This window comes from Colossoma macropomum, unplaced genomic scaffold (assembly GCF_904425465.1).
Source record: "Colossoma macropomum unplaced genomic scaffold, Colossoma_macropomum, whole genome shotgun sequence".
Classification (NCBI taxonomy): domain Eukaryota; kingdom Metazoa; phylum Chordata; class Actinopteri; order Characiformes; family Serrasalmidae; genus Colossoma; species Colossoma macropomum.
Genome location: NW_023494794.1, coordinates 13955415 through 13973176, shown reverse-complemented (window position 1 = coordinate 13973176; position 17762 = coordinate 13955415). Strand labels below are relative to the sequence as shown.

At 37.8% G+C, this 17762-nt stretch overlaps 1 long non-coding RNA gene across 1 annotated transcript; it reads right to left on the bottom strand.

Annotated features, from left to right (window-relative positions):
* Positions 1-13517: 13517 nt before the first annotated feature.
* On the bottom strand, positions 13518-17399 carry LOC118814605. Its single transcript, XR_005007743.1, has 3 exons — positions 15407-17399; positions 15075-15167; positions 13518-14572 (listed from the first exon to the last, which is right to left on the bottom strand). It is a non-coding gene; the product is annotated as an uncharacterized LOC118814605 (long non-coding RNA).
* Between the last annotated feature and the right edge of the window lie 363 nt (positions 17400-17762).

Genomic DNA, 17762 nt, shown 5'->3' with positions numbered 1-17762 from the left:
GGCATGTAAAACAGAAAGGACCGCATGACAGGACAAGAGAGTCCGGTTGTTTTTGTTACAGCCACTGTGAGCCCAGGACAAAGAATCTCCCATAACTCCTGGAAACCCTGGGTTTGTCTTAAAGCTAGAAATGGGTATGTAGTGGCAACAAACTGCACACGTGCAGCAGCGCTAGGAGAGGCATGCAGTGACTTTGGTGCAACTCTCTTTGCTACTGAGACCTGTAGTAGTTTGTGAACATACTGAATTTTCCTGCACTGACATCAAGTGTGTGTGGAAAAGATATGAGAGGAGGAATGTAGCCAGGCGCCCTACAGATGTGTGGGACATGTCAAACATGGAAAAACACAGGAGCATAAACTTAAGACGTATGAAAAAATTCCAGGGCTGTCTGACCGGTAGAAAGTGCAAACTCTTGCTGATCTGAAGTATATTCTTCCATCAGCTACTGTTTTACTCAGGAGTGGAAGTGACACAGACATGGCAGTAACTAACTATGAGGACACCAAGGTCTGGACCTTGGTAGTTTCAGAAGGATTCGGAAGGGTTTTAAGAGATTCAGTGTGGGAAAAAGCGACATAACTACCAAATGAGCAGCGTGTTTACCTCAATTTGAGCTGCTACACTACCCAGAAAGCCAGAGTAACTTTGACTTGAGATGTTCAGGTATGCAGCACACAGGCTATAGGCTAACATATTACATCACAATGGGAAAAAAAAAATGTATCTAGCTTCTAGTTCATGAGGGCAATTAACACATTAACATTGTAGAACACAAACCCTTTATTTTATTTTTTGTTTGGACTGCTCGTAATGTTGCTGGCTAAATCAGTAAGCTTTAGTCTAGCTCCAGTAACTGCTTAGGTTATGCTACAGGCTCCACAGTCAGCATTATTGGTGATTAGATGAGAAATTAAAGTTGTATTGTGTTACCTACTCATACTACAACCAACAACCAACAGAGAAAGTTTACTGTTAACTAGCATAGTGATGGTATAGCATCATGTAACTAACATTATTAAGAAATCAGCAGGTACATTAGGCTCTATTTTGTCTCACTACCTGTATGAGTGGCTGCCTTAGACTGTGTTTGGTACAGACAACCTTTTATAACGTAATTTTCATATGTGCTTTCAGATGGTTAAATGAAAACAATCAATTTGAAACTATCACTTGATTTAGTATAGCATTTTCAGTTGAAAATAAAAATATACAAAAAGTTACATACAAAACATTACATACGTACCAACTCACCTACCCCTCCCAGTTCATGTCATAGATTTTCTTGAAAAACAAACATGTGAAAACTTCTATTAAATTCATGGGACATTGCAAAATCCAACAGCTCCATTCCACATACTTTTTTAGCCATGAATTTTTTAAGTTTGGCGCTTTTCATCATTTTTGCAATTCTTTGTATGTGCACTCTAAGCCTCACCAAATGCTTATCTTTTGCTAGATTGGGTTAAAGTTTGTACTTAACATCCAAGAAACCCTGCAACATGTATTCATGTAAATAGTTGTTCCTGAATGTTTCACAGTAATCAAATAATAAAAATGATGATAATACTTTTTACCCAAAGAATGTTTAATAAAAAAAATATATTACTTTACCAGTTTTAATTTTCTTAGATCTGTTACATCAGCTAAAAGATGCCTGCATTGACTTAGCGTTAAGTGATGGGGGACAAGGGGAAGAGGGGGGGGGACATCCTATCCACCTAGAGAGCAAGGACAATTGTGCTCTCTTGGACTCCCAGCCACAAATGGCTGTAGCATCACTAGGGATTGAACTCACAATCTCCTGACAGGGCCAACACTTAGACGGTTGCGCCACTTGGGACCCGCAAACAGGCTTCTTCACGTAAATACAGGTTAATTTCCATGTCCCCAAGTAGTCTGTGAGTGCCATACATTGCGTTTCACATGACATCACACTGTGTAGTCGCAGCAATTTTGAGGATCGAATCAGGGCATGACTGCACTAGCGTGAAGTCTTCAATTTGCTGTGCTTTGTGAATGATTCACAGAAGCCGAGAATGATGAGAGACTACACAGACCTTTAATTCAGTGTTTTCAAACTCCAGGCTTGGAGCACACCCTGCCAGGCCCGGACTGGCCGTCAAGAGAAACGAGAGATTTCCCGGTGGCCTGGCCTGTCAGCTTGCCTGGACAGCCTGGCTAGATGATGCTTCAAAGCATGATGAACTAAACAACACAGTACAGCTTATGAACACACACTGTCTCTGCAGTCCTGTTTCGTGAATCACGTCTTTCTGCCATTTCTGCTCATTACTCGCTCACATGCAATAAATCTAGCAAGTTTGTGCTTATCACGTCTCAGTAAAAATTGGAGAAGAAAAGGAAAGGTGGCACAGAGAGGGAAAGGATAAAAAAAGAAAAGCACTCGAAGAAGAAGCTGCTAAGTGTTCAAAAATTACTGATTTATTCTGCAACGGAGCGACAGGTCAGCCATGTAAAAACTATTTCGTAGGTTTAGGTTTGCTTTGTTTTAGGGCTGCCAAAACCACGGTGGTGAGTGGGCATTTGACCCACCGCTTTTTATAGTACTGTGGCCACGCCCCACTACTTTTTGAGTTCAGAACACGCACGTAAAAACCTCTGCTTTCCTTAAAATGCATGAAACGCTGACCAGCACAAACAGGCAGATAAAACTCAGCAGAATCTCCATTTCAGTTGGGAGGCACTTTCAAACCTGCCTTGGATGGTGTGGACTGTCGAACATTTTTTTCGTTGGGTTTTGACATGAGAACTCCACTCCAATTCAGGCAGCAACAAACAACTGAACTGTGCTAATTCACAAGGGAATTCAACACAAGAGTAAGTTTTTGCTGTACTGTCTGCACAATCTGCTGCTTTAACATTTTACTCTTTACAAACACTTGCTGTAAATAACGAGAGGCAAGCAATAAAATAATAATATGCACTATATTTTGGTACATGGACAGTGGAGCAAATTTTTGGTCAAGCATCAGTCATCTGATCGGTTAAATTCAAATTGGCATTCACAAAGATGATAAGTGTCTCCATTTTCTGTTTCTCGGTTTTCATGGTGGTGACTGTGAGAGTAACAAAGCGCTTGCAAAACTTCTGATCAATAATCAAACACCTACGTGTGTAAATTAGTCCACTTTAGCCGTTACAGTCCACAATCCTAATCAAAGGAAAGAGCTACAATAGTATAAAAACAGCCTGATGTTCTTCAGAGATGTTAGCTAACAAATACTGCTATCTGAGGCTGCAGCTACTGAAGCAGCATCAAACCAAACACTGACACTGTTCATATCATGTTCAGAGGTGGGTAGATATCAAGTAAAAGGAGTGATATTTGCATAAAATAATTACACAAGTAAAAGTACCTTCCCCAAAACAACTTGAGTAGAAATACAAAAGAAGCAGGTCAAAAATCTACTTATGTACTGAGTACTGCAGTGGAATCTCTTAGTACATTCAGGATTTATCAGCACAAGAACTGAAAATTGTGCAGCTCTGTTCTCCTCTTTTGCGGATTCTTTTGGTCTAAAATACAAAGCTCCAAAGTCAGAAATGTAACCAATTACAAAGCAGTACACATATTGCCACCATGCAAACATATTAAAATTAAACACACAAAAAAAGGAAATAGTAATGAAATACAAATGGCTAACATGTTATGAAGTGGAAAGCTTCCTGTATTTGAGTAAATGTTACTACCCACCTCTGAATAGGTTTATAAAGACTTGCCATTACCGTAACATGAAAGGCAATTTTAGTCAGTGGCCTAATTGCATTTCTCCACTCAGCCAGTTGTGTTTGCCCCAAATCTTTTGGAGGTGTGGCGCCACCCCAGTTTGGTTGTGTTTTGTAGCCTATGGCATCTCATTTGATGCTTTGTGCAGCCCAAATTCACAAAATACAGATAGTCTTAAAAGTGCAGTTTTGCCGATCAGTACACAGCGGTTTGATTATTTGGGACTTTTCAGAAGATATGTCTTGATGCTTGCAATTAGCATGAAAAAAGTATGCTTTTCAGCTGAGGCACAATTGCTCATTCGTGGATGTAATTAAGCTGGTAATTGAGGAGTGGGCAGTTATGGAGGGTATTTTGTAAACATAAACTTAAACATAAACTTAACTTAAACATACATATAAAAACCTATACTAAACACCTATGCAGATACAGTAGCTGTGAGTGTGGGTGTGGCCTGAGTCCTGCCATGATTCCTGGCCTGAACAACTGTCCCAGTTCTGCGCTGCCTTTGTGTGGCTCGCCCCACCCGGCCACTGCTCCAACCATCTCAATATGCCACAGGTAAGCTGGCCAACTCCCCATACCATCGAAATTCCTTACCTCAGACAGATGTGTTGGAGTTGTAGGGGTGGCTTCAACTGCTGTGTTCATCGAGTCTTGTTGGGGGCTGGTAGAAGCATTGGGCAAGGTCGCCATGGAAGACATAATTTCAATGCCTAAATGCCCCATCAACAGCTACAGGACGGTTATTTCTTCAGCTAACTTCTGCGTGGGGAATGTGCCAAGCACACTATGAAACTTGGAGAGAGCAAACTCTTCCCTGGGGACTAGGGAAGTCCCTCCCTAGTCGCCTGTGCATGGAGGTGGCTTGCTGTTTTCTATCGCTGTCTTTTGTAGAAAAGAACTCTTCCCCAAAACCGCTAAGCCTGGTTCTTTACCGCTTCTTCTCATCTTTTGCCGGCCCCGCCTCCCTCTGCCGCACCAATACCCTCTTGGTGTATTCAGCCTGATGGTCCACTGGAGCCTCACTCCACCACTGGGACTGATTAATTTCCAGTTCTCCTGTCAGTTTTGACATCATTGAAGCACGGGGGGTTCTTAAAAGAAACATAGACAAGTCAAGGTTCTTGTCCGTAACACAACTTTACTTAGAACTCGATACAGCAAACAGAATACATGAGGGAAAATGGCCCTCAGCCTAGCTCATGGCCCCAATTGGTAGCTTAGCTAGACACTCAGCTACAACTACACATAACCCTGCCCTTCAAAATTAGAGTCCCTGAAAAGCAGAGCATAACAAACAAACACATTGGTTTTTTGAAGTTGCTGGTGGGAGTGTTTGCTATTTGCTGCTTTCTCTGCTCTATCTTGCAAGTCTCTTGCAGCTTTTTACATTTTAAATTCACTGTTGCATATTGTTCGCAACTAATTACAACCACCGACTTTTGGAAGTCACTTCTTCTCTCATCGGATTCACGTGACACCTGGAAAGGACTCAGTTCAGTTGACAAACAACGTGAGTATCAGTATGGCAGACCACAAGCTGTTGCTTTGCTCTAAGTGCAGCATGTTTAGTTATGCTTCTCTCTCCAGCACTTGTGACAGCAGTGTTACTAGCATGAGTCTCGTGCTTGATGGAGAAGGTTATACAGTTAGAAGTGTGTTAGAAAAGAGCAGGGCAAGCCAGCAGGGCTCAGACTCGCTGTTAGAAGCTCAAGGTGCCTCAGGGAGAGCTAGCACGCCCTCGACTCCGGCAGCAGAGCCCTCAGAGTGGGGCAAATGGACTCTGTAGCAGTCGCAAAGCTAAAGCCAAAGCTACCCACACGAGCACCACTCATCTCCCATTCACGTGTCCAACAGGTTTGCCCCACTCATTGAGACACCCTCTGAGATGCCTGTTGAAAGAGCTCTGGTTATAGGTGATTCTATTTTATGGCATGTAAAAATAGCTTCTCCTTTATGGGCACCAGTAGCAGTGAACTGTATACTGGGAGCCAGGATGCCGGACATTAGAGGAAACCTGAAGCTGCTAGCTAGCCGTAAATATTCAAGGATAGTCATTCATGTAGGTACTAATGACAATCGTCTATGGCAGCCAGAATTAACTAAAGATAACATTAAAGAGGTGTGTAAATAAGCTCAGACGATGTCTGATGCCGTAATATGCTCTGGCCCCATCCTAGTTCGATGTGGCACTGAAATCTACAGCAGGTTATGGTTGCTGAACTGCTGGTTGTCCAAGTGGTGCTCAGAAAACAATGTGGGCTTTGTAGATAATTGGTCTACTTTTGAGGGCAGGCCTGGTCTTTTGAGTTGGGACGGTATCCAGCCCTCATGGGAGGGTGCTGCTCTCATTTCATGTAGCATAGCTTGTAGTCTCTCAGATAGCCGTCAGTGTAGGACAGTCAGTTGCTGACAAATCAGGGCCAAGGCCAGGCAACAGACAAACAGGCTAAACCGACCGTCTGCTAGCTGCCCTGAGACGCCACATAGGTTCCACCCACTTGAGACTGTGTCTGTTCCCTGAATACAACAAAGCATCAAAAATCTTCAAAAAGTTTGTTCTAGTAATTTGATTAATAATAGACCAGTGTATAACTGGTTTGCAGTAACAGCACCTTTGGTCTAAAACTAGTACTAATTAACATAAAATCTTTTAGGACATCTCTAAGGACATTGTTGTAAAATAAATTATTACCGATCATGATTTCGATGCTCTGTGCCTCAAAGAAACGTGGATTAGACCTGATGAATACTTTGGTCTAAATGAAGCCACCCCCACAGGCTACAGTTATGCGCATAGCCCTCGTTTAAGCGGCCAGGGTGGAGGTATAGCAACCATCTATACAAAAACTTTCGGCGTGAGCCAGAAAGTAGGCTACAAATTCTCTTCTTTTGAAATTCTTTTTCTCAACAGAAGTGATCAAGGAGTGGGACCCACTCATGATTGCTGTCACACTTTAGACTTAATTCTGACCTTTGGTGTAAACATAGATCATTTAGCCATTCTCCCCCAGAGCACAGCAGTCTCAGATCATTACCTAATCTCATGCGAAATTCATTTTAGCCATAACGTGCGTTCATCACCATGCTATCGTGTTAAGCGGACTATAACTTCCTCCACAGCTGGTAGCTTTATCAGAAACTCCCACAATTATCAGCTTCAATCAGCTGTCCACCTAATCCTACCGAATTAGATACTATGACGAAGTGCTTAGAGGATTCTTTTCGTTCTACTTTAGATAATGTGGCTCCAATAAAAAGAAAAAGCTTGCCCCATGGTATAATGATCATACTCGAGCTTTAAAACAGACTGTCAGACAACTAGAGTGAAAATATTCCAGTCCACCTGGAGGGAGAGCCTTATAGACTAGAGAAGAGCATGTACTGCAGCATGCTCAACTTATCTCTCCTCTCTCATTTAAAATAATAACAATAATCCTATATTATTATTTAGCACTATTTCTAAATTAACTCAGAACCAAACAGTTACTGAACCCCAGACGCCATCAGCCTACAGCAGCAATGATTTTATAAATTCCTTCGTAATAAAATTGAGAAAAATCAAGCAAAAAATTCAGAACACGCAATTAAACCCTTCAAACCTACTGCCCGACAAAGCCAATCCAGATCTTGAGAATATTGTTCATACTGCAGAGGCTAGAATCGTTTACCTTAATTCAACAAACTGAGCTAGTTAAAATTATTTCCTCATCAAAATCTTCTGCTTACATATTAGATCCAATTCCTACAGGTTTACTCAAAGAAATTTTGCCAGAAACAACCAAGCCTATTCTGTCAATAATAAACTCCTCTCTTAGCCTTGGCTATATTCCAAAAACTCTTAAACTAGTAGTAATTAGACCTCTGATTAAGAAAGCTAACCTTGACCCCTGCAAACTATCAAATTATAGACCTATCTTAAATCTGCCTTTTATATCAATGGTCTTGGAAAAACTTGTGGCAAAACAGTTAGGTTCCTATTTGCATAGGAAACATACATGAAAAATTTCAGTCTGGTTTTAGGCCACATCATAGTACAGAGAGAGAACTAGTGAAAATTGTAAATGATCTCCTATTATTCTTGGACCAAGGAAATGTGTCTTTGCTGGTCCACCTTGATCTCAGTGCAGCATTTGATATGATAGACCACTCTGTCTTACTAGACAGACAAGAAAATCTTCTAGGAGTAACAGGAATAGCTATTTTCTGGTTCAGATCTTACCTAACTGATTGCTATCAGTTTGTAAATGTAAATGGCGAATCGTCTGTTCTTGCTAAATTAAAGTATGGTGTTCCACAAGGCTATGTTTTATGACCTATATTATTCATGTTATATATGCTACCACTGGGTACCATTATTTGTAAACAGAGCATCAGCTTCCACTGCTACACCGAAGATACACAGTTATATATCAGCCAAACCAGATGATAAACTTCAACTTAACAAGATTGAGGACTGTATAAAAGACTGGATGTCGAGTAACCTTTTCCTACTCAACTCAAGATAAAACAGAGGTTCTTCTTCTTGGTCCAAAAGCGACTAGAAACAAACTATCTGCTTTAACACTTAAACGTAATAGTTCTCAGTTAAGTCAATCGATGTTTCTACGGATGACAAGAAAAGGTATTCTAGTCATTTCCACTGATTGATTAAAAAAAGAAGACTGTTTTATGGCCATGAATACCAATCTATCACTTCGTGTGAGTGTATTCTCCGAACAAGGAGGAAGGAAATATATGGAGGATGTTACCGAGGTACTACTAATGGAAAACGAACCGAATAATGAAAAGATCAACATTGTTGGACACGGGGATCCAAACGCGGACTGCAAAACTGATCTTGGTGTTGCGTTGACCCTGCTCGACGAATCTGAATGCATGTCCAGATATGAGCCTGCCGCAGTAACATGGACCGAAAATCTGTCAACTGACGCGAGACGGGATGTTCGGGAAACCGCGTCAAACGGGGCAGATGCAATTTTAGACCCAGAACCGCAAAGTCCGTTGCATTTTTCGCTGTGTTCGATGGACACGGTGGGAGGAAAGCAGCGCACTTTGCCCGAGATCATTTGTGGAATTTCCTTAAAAAACAGAAATGTTTTTGGTCGAAAAATTGTCGAAAAGTTTGTGACGCAATTCGGAACAGGTTTATCGCCTGCCACCATGACATGTGGAAGAAACTTCGTGAGTCTGTGCATTTAAGATATTGTAAACATTTTTTGGCCTGGGAGGCAGATATTTGTCCTTAGTCTAGCAAGCAGTATGAACTTCATATTGTTTTAAAGTTTGATTACGTGACGAGGTTGAAGTTGGTTTCTTATTCACAGCTTCGCAGCCTGAGGATGAAACAGATTTTTGTTTTCAATCGGTAAAACGATAATTGGTTTCTCAAAAACTATTTACACCAAAATATTCTGAAGTGTTTCGTTATTGTTTTTACGAATGGGCAAACATGTTTAATTTTACACCGCTATCTCTAAAAATATTTTAATTCATTTAATGGTTATAATCATTCATAAATTATAACAAAAACGTAATGTCTGAATCATGTTAATCCACTGAAAACTCAACATGAAACAATAAGTCTTTCAAAAGTATTTGCAACATTTTTTATTCTTTTTTGTAGTCTGCAGGGTGAAAGAGAAAATAAAGCATTTTTATACAATATAATCAAGATAATTGTAAAGGTCCGTCTAGAGCCTAGTTATATTATTTTAGGATGATTGTTTACATTAAGTTGAGCTTTAGTGGTTCAACAAGGTTAATCCTTTATTTTGGTAGTTTCTGGGATTTTTATGCAATATATTTTGGTCATTTTAAAGATGATCACTCAATCAATCTGAAAACAAATGATATTATTTCAGGAAGATCCATTTGTTTTTCATGTTAAGGCGAGTTTTTAGTTGACCAACATGTTTTCACACTTTACTTCTCGGTCTGTACATAGGTGCATAGAGAGAATATGGCCTTTTTATACAATATATATTAGTAATTTTAAAGGTGAAGATTAGTTTGGCCAGTCTGAAATCAAGTTATGTTATATTAAGAAGATTTATTCTTTCATGTTAAGGTGAGTTTTTAGTGGCCCAACATGTTTTAAATGTTTACTTTGTGGTCTGTATTTGGTTGTATATAGACGTTAAAGGCTATGGCATCATAAAATATCGTAAATTATAGTAATAAAGTAGTATACATGAACTGTTATGTTTGTCATGTAAAATGTTACGTTTGTTGTGTTGTATAATTAATAAGATTTGTATTACAAATTGTATTGTAGGGAACATAGGATGTGCAACAAGTCAACTAAGGTGAAAAATTATAGTGTGATCAGACATAAGTGACAGTATCTTAATGTGAGGACGTGTAGCAAACTAGATCAAAATGATATTCACACTTAACAGCAAAATTATTTGCTCTATAAAACCAGGAACATGAGAGAATATGACTTCCTAATCTGATATCTGATCAAGCTGAAACTTTGCAGATACCATCTGTTGGCCAGACTATAAGTGAATCCATAAGGACAATTTGATTAATTGAAGTATATGTTTGCCATCAGCCAATCAGTATTTAGCAGGCTTTTGACAGGCTTAACATTGACCAATCATCATGAAACTTGAATGATCTCTACATATAGCCACTTTCTAACAAACAATCAAGTTTGAAAAAAATTGACCACTGCGGGGCACTATTCATAAAAATTAACATATTATTACATTTTATTACTATTTCATTACAAGTTTGCTTGAGCATCCTTGTGTATTATATGTAGTACGTTATTCCAAACAATTTTGCAAATGCATATTTATTACAAAACTGCATAGTTTTTTTGTAATCGGTAACTGTTTAAAAAGACTACTTTTCGAACTAGTCCCTGGATTTTGATCCAATCTTTTCGAACTTGGTCTGTAAAAATTCTTTTGCATGTGTAGGTAAATAATTATCAAAAACATTTTGACTTTTCTACTCAGGTTCATGTGGATCAATCAATTAATTACTGCGACCATGGCATTGTTTGCTTGATTAGCTATAACTCAACAATCATTGGTTAGATCATGTCCAAACTTTAAGGACTTTTACATATTTGGACTTTAATGGTGTATGCCCATTTTGGTCCAGATTGGCCTTTAGGGGGCGCTTTAGCACTCAAAAACACTTAAAAATCAATTGAAATGCTATTACAATGTTATTACAAGGTCGACAGATAAACAAATGGTGCCATACGACTCAGGTCACTCACATGAACAGCTTTCTAAGTACATGTTCTGTCACAAATTGTACTGTTTGTCTGGTATTTTGGCTTATTCATTCGAAGACTACATTATACGAAGGCTTATTATACAAAGGTCAAAGGTCAATCTGACCAAAACTTGGTAAACATTTTTGGATATGGTCCCTGATCAAGAATCATACCATATTGTGGCCTTTTCACTAATTCTGACCCACTTTCACTGAGCTCATACTTTACTTTAGTCCTATGTTTCTTTAACTTTCGTTAACTTTTCATCTTTTTCAACTTTACTCATATTTTTGCCTATAACTTTTGATCAGAGTGAGATAGAGACAAAATCTTTTTTCTGCTGATTCCTTGGGACATGCTGAATAAGTGTACCCCAGACACTTTTAGCCCCACCCCCTTAGTTTTTGAGCTAATTTGCATAATGTGAAAAACCTATTCTTGTGAACTAGTCTCTAGATTTTTTGCCAATTTTCATCAAGGTACTGATCCTCAATAATTATCAAAAACATTTTGACTGTTCCGCTCAGTGTATTGAGGATCAACCAATTAATTACTGCAAACATGGCATTGCTAGCTTGATTTGCTATAACTCAACAGTCATTGGTCAGATCATCTCCAATCTTTAAGGATATTTACATGTTTAGACTTCAATGGTGTCTGCCAATTTTCGTCTAGATTGGCCTTTAGGGGGCGCTTTAGCACTCAAAAACACTTAAAAATCAATTGAAATGCTATTACAATGTTATTACAAGGTCGACATATAAACAATTGGTGCCATGTGACTCAGTTCACTCACATGAACAACTTTCTAATTATATGTTATGTCAAAAATTGCACTGCTTGTCTTTTATTTTGGCTTATTCATTCAAAGATTTCACTATACAAAGGCTTATTATACAAAGGTCAAAAGGTCATTCTGACCAAAACTTAGTGAACATCTTTGGATTTGGTCCTTGATCAAGAATGATACCATACTGTGGCCTTTTCACTAATTCTGACCCACTTTCACTGAGCTCCTCACACCAGCAGGGCCCCTTATGAGTGCATTGGGCCTCATTATGGCCTACATCAAAGCAATGGCTTAAATATAGAACCAATCCACTGTGCAAGTGCACCTTCTTGGATGTTCTACAAAGCAGTGTAGATCAGTACACATGAATGCAAACCTATAATGTGTTTAAAACACCACTGCTTCTTGTTTATGGCAACTGAAGGCCTTTTGATGAACTGACTTCCTTTCAGTTCTATTCACTCTGCCTATGAATAAGACCCATAGCTTGAGGCCTTTTTAGGTCTAATGGGCTAAATGAAAAGCTTGAGGCCTTTTTAGGCCTAATGGGCTAAACCTGCAGGAGGGCCCATTGTGCTGTTGCATGCTTGAACCCGCTCATTGCTGCTTGCGGCTATATTTTGTACTTGTACTTGAACTTGCACAAATATTTTACAAACTGTTTAGATTTTATTGCACTGACAAATGGGCAAATGGGTACAGATTTTTACACTGACCTGTCTAAAACCATATAAAGTGATTTAATGGTCATAATCGTGGGCTTACATTACAACAATTCCTTTGTTACTTCATTTATTTCTTTGTTTGTTTATTTAACATGAACAGTACACAATAATCAACATCATTATGTGCCAGATTTAACCAAATGGCTAATTTACATCTGCAGTCCCTGTTCAGGTTGATGTTAATTTTAAAAATACAGTGGCAAAAACAAAAATCACAAGGCAACATTAAAGAGTACAAATTGTCTCAACTTAGTTCCTGTTACTATAGAACTTTAGGACGTGCAACAACTCAAGTAAGGTGAGGAATTATAGTACAGCTAGACATAACAGACACTTCCTTGCTGTCAGGGCCAGTAGCAGATGGGGCCAAAATGATATTTACTTTTAAAAGTAAAATGATATTTACTCTTAAAAGTAAAATGATTTCTTTATAAAACAGGAAACTTGAAAATAATAAGGCTTCCTAAATATGTGTAGAAATGAGACTGGCCCAGTGTATTCTTTATTTTAAAAATACCATAATGTATTTTATTAAAAGGTCTAAATGCACCTACATACAGACCACAGTTTAAACTTTTAAAACATATAGTTATTCATCAAAGTTGCGTAATGCCAAATCTGATGGGCACATGCAAATTTCACCGATAGTTTGTTATTTACTAGTAGTAGTCTTTAGTTTATCTGTATGATCAAACTCATGTCTGGTAAGAGTGCCTATAAGTTGAAGCATAAATATTTAACCGTCTGAAAAAATGCTTGATTTTAACCAAAACTGTCAGTATCATCTATAATATTAATAATAGGAGTAAAAATAGAAAATAACAGTAATACTAATAATTTGTGCACAAGGCAATCCAGTAATGGAGGTACAATAATGGATGTACATGTTTTACATGCACAGTGGTATGAACAAATGCTGCAACTATTTCATGTTCCATTTAAACACATTATATTACATTAAATATATATAAACAAAATATTACACGGTACTTTTGTTTTTTAGCCTACTTGTAGATTGTGGCACTACACTCAAAAAATGACTCTCTGAATTTACTTAATTGTCAATACATTATTGCTTGTCTTGCAGGCAACACAAGCTAAAATGCAACTTTACATAGAACAATAAGCTTCAAATAGAATACTGCAATTACAAACACATTCACCTAAATTAATCACAATTAATTAAGTCTTAAGTAATGGCCCAGAATTTGTGAAACAATGAAGTAACATTCAGTAATTACATAATGATAACACCAACCTTAAGTGCAACTTTACAACAGCAGATATTTAAAATAGAACAGCACAATAACACAGTTTTAAATGTTATATGACTTTGATGACAATTGGATATTGTATAATGATCAAAATAATGCCCCAGAAATGGTGCCTACAGAGTACGGCCTTCTTGTCAAAGCACTGCCTCTAGTTAGCACAACCTTATTTTGGTCGTTAGACTTTGCAAATTTAGGGTGAAAATTTATAGAGCTCAAACTGTTCAAAAGACTACTTCGTACAGCTTTAGCAAAAAAAGACTCTAAAATTTAACTGCATGCTGTTTTAAGACAAATTGTTCTTAAACATGAGCAGGATCTTGACATGTTGTATAGAAAATCATTGAAATGTCATTGAATTTTAAAAGAGATGTTGACAAATACAGCCATACTTGTTTCATGTGACTTAAGCGTTGTTCAAAAGCCCATTGCTTTTCAATCAAAGCAGAAGCTAGTGTGAAAAGTTCTATATATTTCCAGAATGGACAGCCTATTTTGACTATCCCAAGATTTTAACCAAGAATATTAGGGGAGAGCTTTGCACCATCCTTTGGCATGAGGAATGTACAAATTTAAAGCAGTATTTCTGCCCATTGTGGTGAGCCATATTCAGTGCATAGATTACTCCAAGCATTACTGCAGTCTGGTGCAACTGATTTGATGTTTCCTACAATAACATTTCCATCAGCGTCAACGTCTTCATATTCTCCAAGAGTTCCACCCTCTTCTGATGACATAAATGCCCATTTCAGTGCTGTGCTGGTCTCTCAATATGTCTTCACCATGAATGTCCTACAAATTAAATCTTGTTATTAATACTAAACTCCATTGTACTCTTGCTCCATAAAGAGTAAGTTCAGTTTATTTCTCATTTGAGCTCTTCTAAATACTTCTAGGTACCTCAGACATTTTTTTTAATATCAAATACTTATTTTATGATGAATATAAATAAAATCAGCCCCCACCTCCACAAAACTCCATTCAATGGTAAAATACACATTACAAAATGGATAGTTCTAGTTCACCCTTCTCACATTAGCACCTACAATCTATGGTTGGTCCTAACATACTAACACATCAACGCCTCTTTTCGATTTGGATTTACTACACAGATGGGAGGGGGCTGATTTTATTAAGCAAATGTTATAAGCAATTGATATAAGAACTGAGGTGCCTGGAAGACACACACAGTATTTAAAAGAGCACAAATATGAAATAAGATGAATTTACCTTAGTTAGAAATTAGAATTGAATTAGAATGATGGTGATGTGCTTAGGTCACATACTGACTTACCCTGTACTCCTTGATAAGAAATCCATCATCATTATTCAGGTGCGGACAAAGAGCTTTTATGATGGCTTCTCTTTTAAGGTGGACATTCTTCGCCTGCAAATATTGATTGCACTTAGAATATATCTTCAACTGTTAAAAAAAAATGGTACATTAACTTGACAAGAATACAAGGAACAGATAAAAGAAACATATGAACATCAAAATCCCCATCATCTTAGAGACTGAAAAATTATTACTAATTTAAACAATAAAACAAATAAATAAAAAGTAGCTTTACAAAACAATTAGCCTCATAGTTAAATATCAAATCTGGATCATAAAAATGCACTTACCAGAGACTTAGAACATGCCAGAGAATCCTTTAAAACATGGCACTCAACAACCTTGTTAAGCGTTAACCTATAAACAAAGAGGACATTTAAATAAAATTAAATGAAAGACCATGTTATCTTAAACATAAGCTTTACTTTAATGTTTTATCGCTTTACCTTAATGTTTTATCTCACCATGTGGAAGGACATAACAGTGCATTATTTTGGCTGAAATTTAATAGTCTTACAATAATATATATTATTTTACTCATATTTAGCTATTTGTTTTAATCCTGTGAACATTATTTTAGTTTGAAACCAACTATGATATTTAAGTCACATCAAGGTTCTTTTAATCAATATGGCTATCAGAATTCCCTGTCTAGGGTCTGTGCATTATTGAGCATCAAAATCAATGTATAATAATTACTTCTACCACTTGGTACTTGGCACTCATTTGTGAGTGTGTGTGCACCATCTTATATACAAAATAATGTTCTGATTATAATAATGAGCAATGACACTCTGCTGTTATATGGGCAAACATAAACCTCTTTTCCACTACTGAGGTGAACAGTTAGCATTAGCTTACTAATTAACAAGATAACAGATTCTATTATGTCGAACTAAATCTCCACTGACAATTCTGATACAGCAAAGTCGAGCGATTGGTGTTGAAGGAACAGAAAGCTGAAATGAAACTTAAAACTTGCTTCGTGGTGCTTGTCGCCTACTAGCTAAGTTAGCCAGCTAGCTGCTAACACTAACGTTTGCTTAGCTAACTAACGCTAGCTAGCTGCGCTAACGGTATCAGAGTCCATGTTGGAACACCACATTGCAAAAGGTTCATCGAACAGAGCATTAAGTGTTAAATGGACAAACGTTGAAATTAAACCAGTTAACTGATGTCTGTAACCTACTAGCTGCCAACGATATGTTTGCTAAGTTAACGCTAGCTACAATAGAGTTTGCAGGCTCCATATCTAAACCCCAGGCTTAGTGGAGCTAACTAGCTAGCTAACTAAGGTTGAAATTACACAGGTTTGTGGACACCTAGTACCCAAATATCACATCCAAAATCACAGGCGAAGCGAGCACAGCCTCCTCCGTGGGAAAAAATTATTACAGGCCATGTCAAGGACACACAACTAGCTAACACTAGCTAGGTCTGTTTACTTAGAATATGTGTTGAACTGTGCCCCTCACAAACTTATGCTATGCTAGTCATCCCTTAACTGTACGTTTCATCAAAGATATATCCAACGCTGCGTTGTGTGCGTCTACAACCATCAAAACAATATTTTACCGTGTACTTGTATGATGACACAGCAGCTAAACGCACTCGTCTGCAGTGAACTTCAGAAAATGGCGCCGTTACTTAGCTAGCTAGGCTAGGTCAACAGTAACGTTAGCTAACGGTTGTGTTTGTGAGCAAACTTAGTGAGGACCTCAAGTGACCTCAACATAGACAGATACTTATGAAGGACACATTATATTAAAACACTGACCTTTACAATTAAAACACTGCAATCAGCTTTAGTAAGTTTAGAGATTCTTTGACTGAGTAACGTTATGTGTACTTTGAATATGCGTCGGTTTAAACTAACCTGGCTAGCTAGCTAAGTTAGCTAAGCTAGCGAATTTTAAGCCATGCTAAGTCCTCCCTTAAGCTTACGTTTCTGCGTAAATGTCATGAACATGTTATAATGACAAACAATAGAGAATATACAATATCCTACTTTGTAAATGTAAGATGACAGAATTTCCTCAGGTAAGCCAAATCTTCCCAGAGACGAGGTGTAGAAAATGGCTGCCGTCAGCTCGGGGAAAAATTGTGCACGCGCAGTTTCTACCCCTTGACACGACATAATTATTTCTAATTCACTTTAAGCGTGTTTCATATGTTTAGTTTACTGGTTTTCAACATTGCTTATTATTATTTAGTCGAAGCAAAAAAAAAATTAAATTGAGAAAAACATGCACAATTTTATTATGTAAAATTTACTAAGGGCCAAGTTGATTTTTTTCAGTGTATATTTGCCTCAGTGGCAAACATTGCAGCCTGGCGTACACTTCATTTTAAGTTTTTTTGTTTAGTTATTTATTTATTTTTTTAAAAAGAGCTCTAAGGCTCTGTCTTAGGGAAACTCTTCCAAAGATGGGTAACAGGGTAACTAGTAATCTGTAACCTATTACTTTTCAAAAGTAACCTTCCCAATATAAACACTGTTGGGAATTATTTTACTGACATTTATTCAAGTAAATGTTACTGGTATTGTGATTCACTGAGATTACTAAGGTTCATATTAGATTGGGATGGACCATTATTTCACAATAATAATAATAAATATAGCTGCAAGCGGCAATGAGCGGGTTC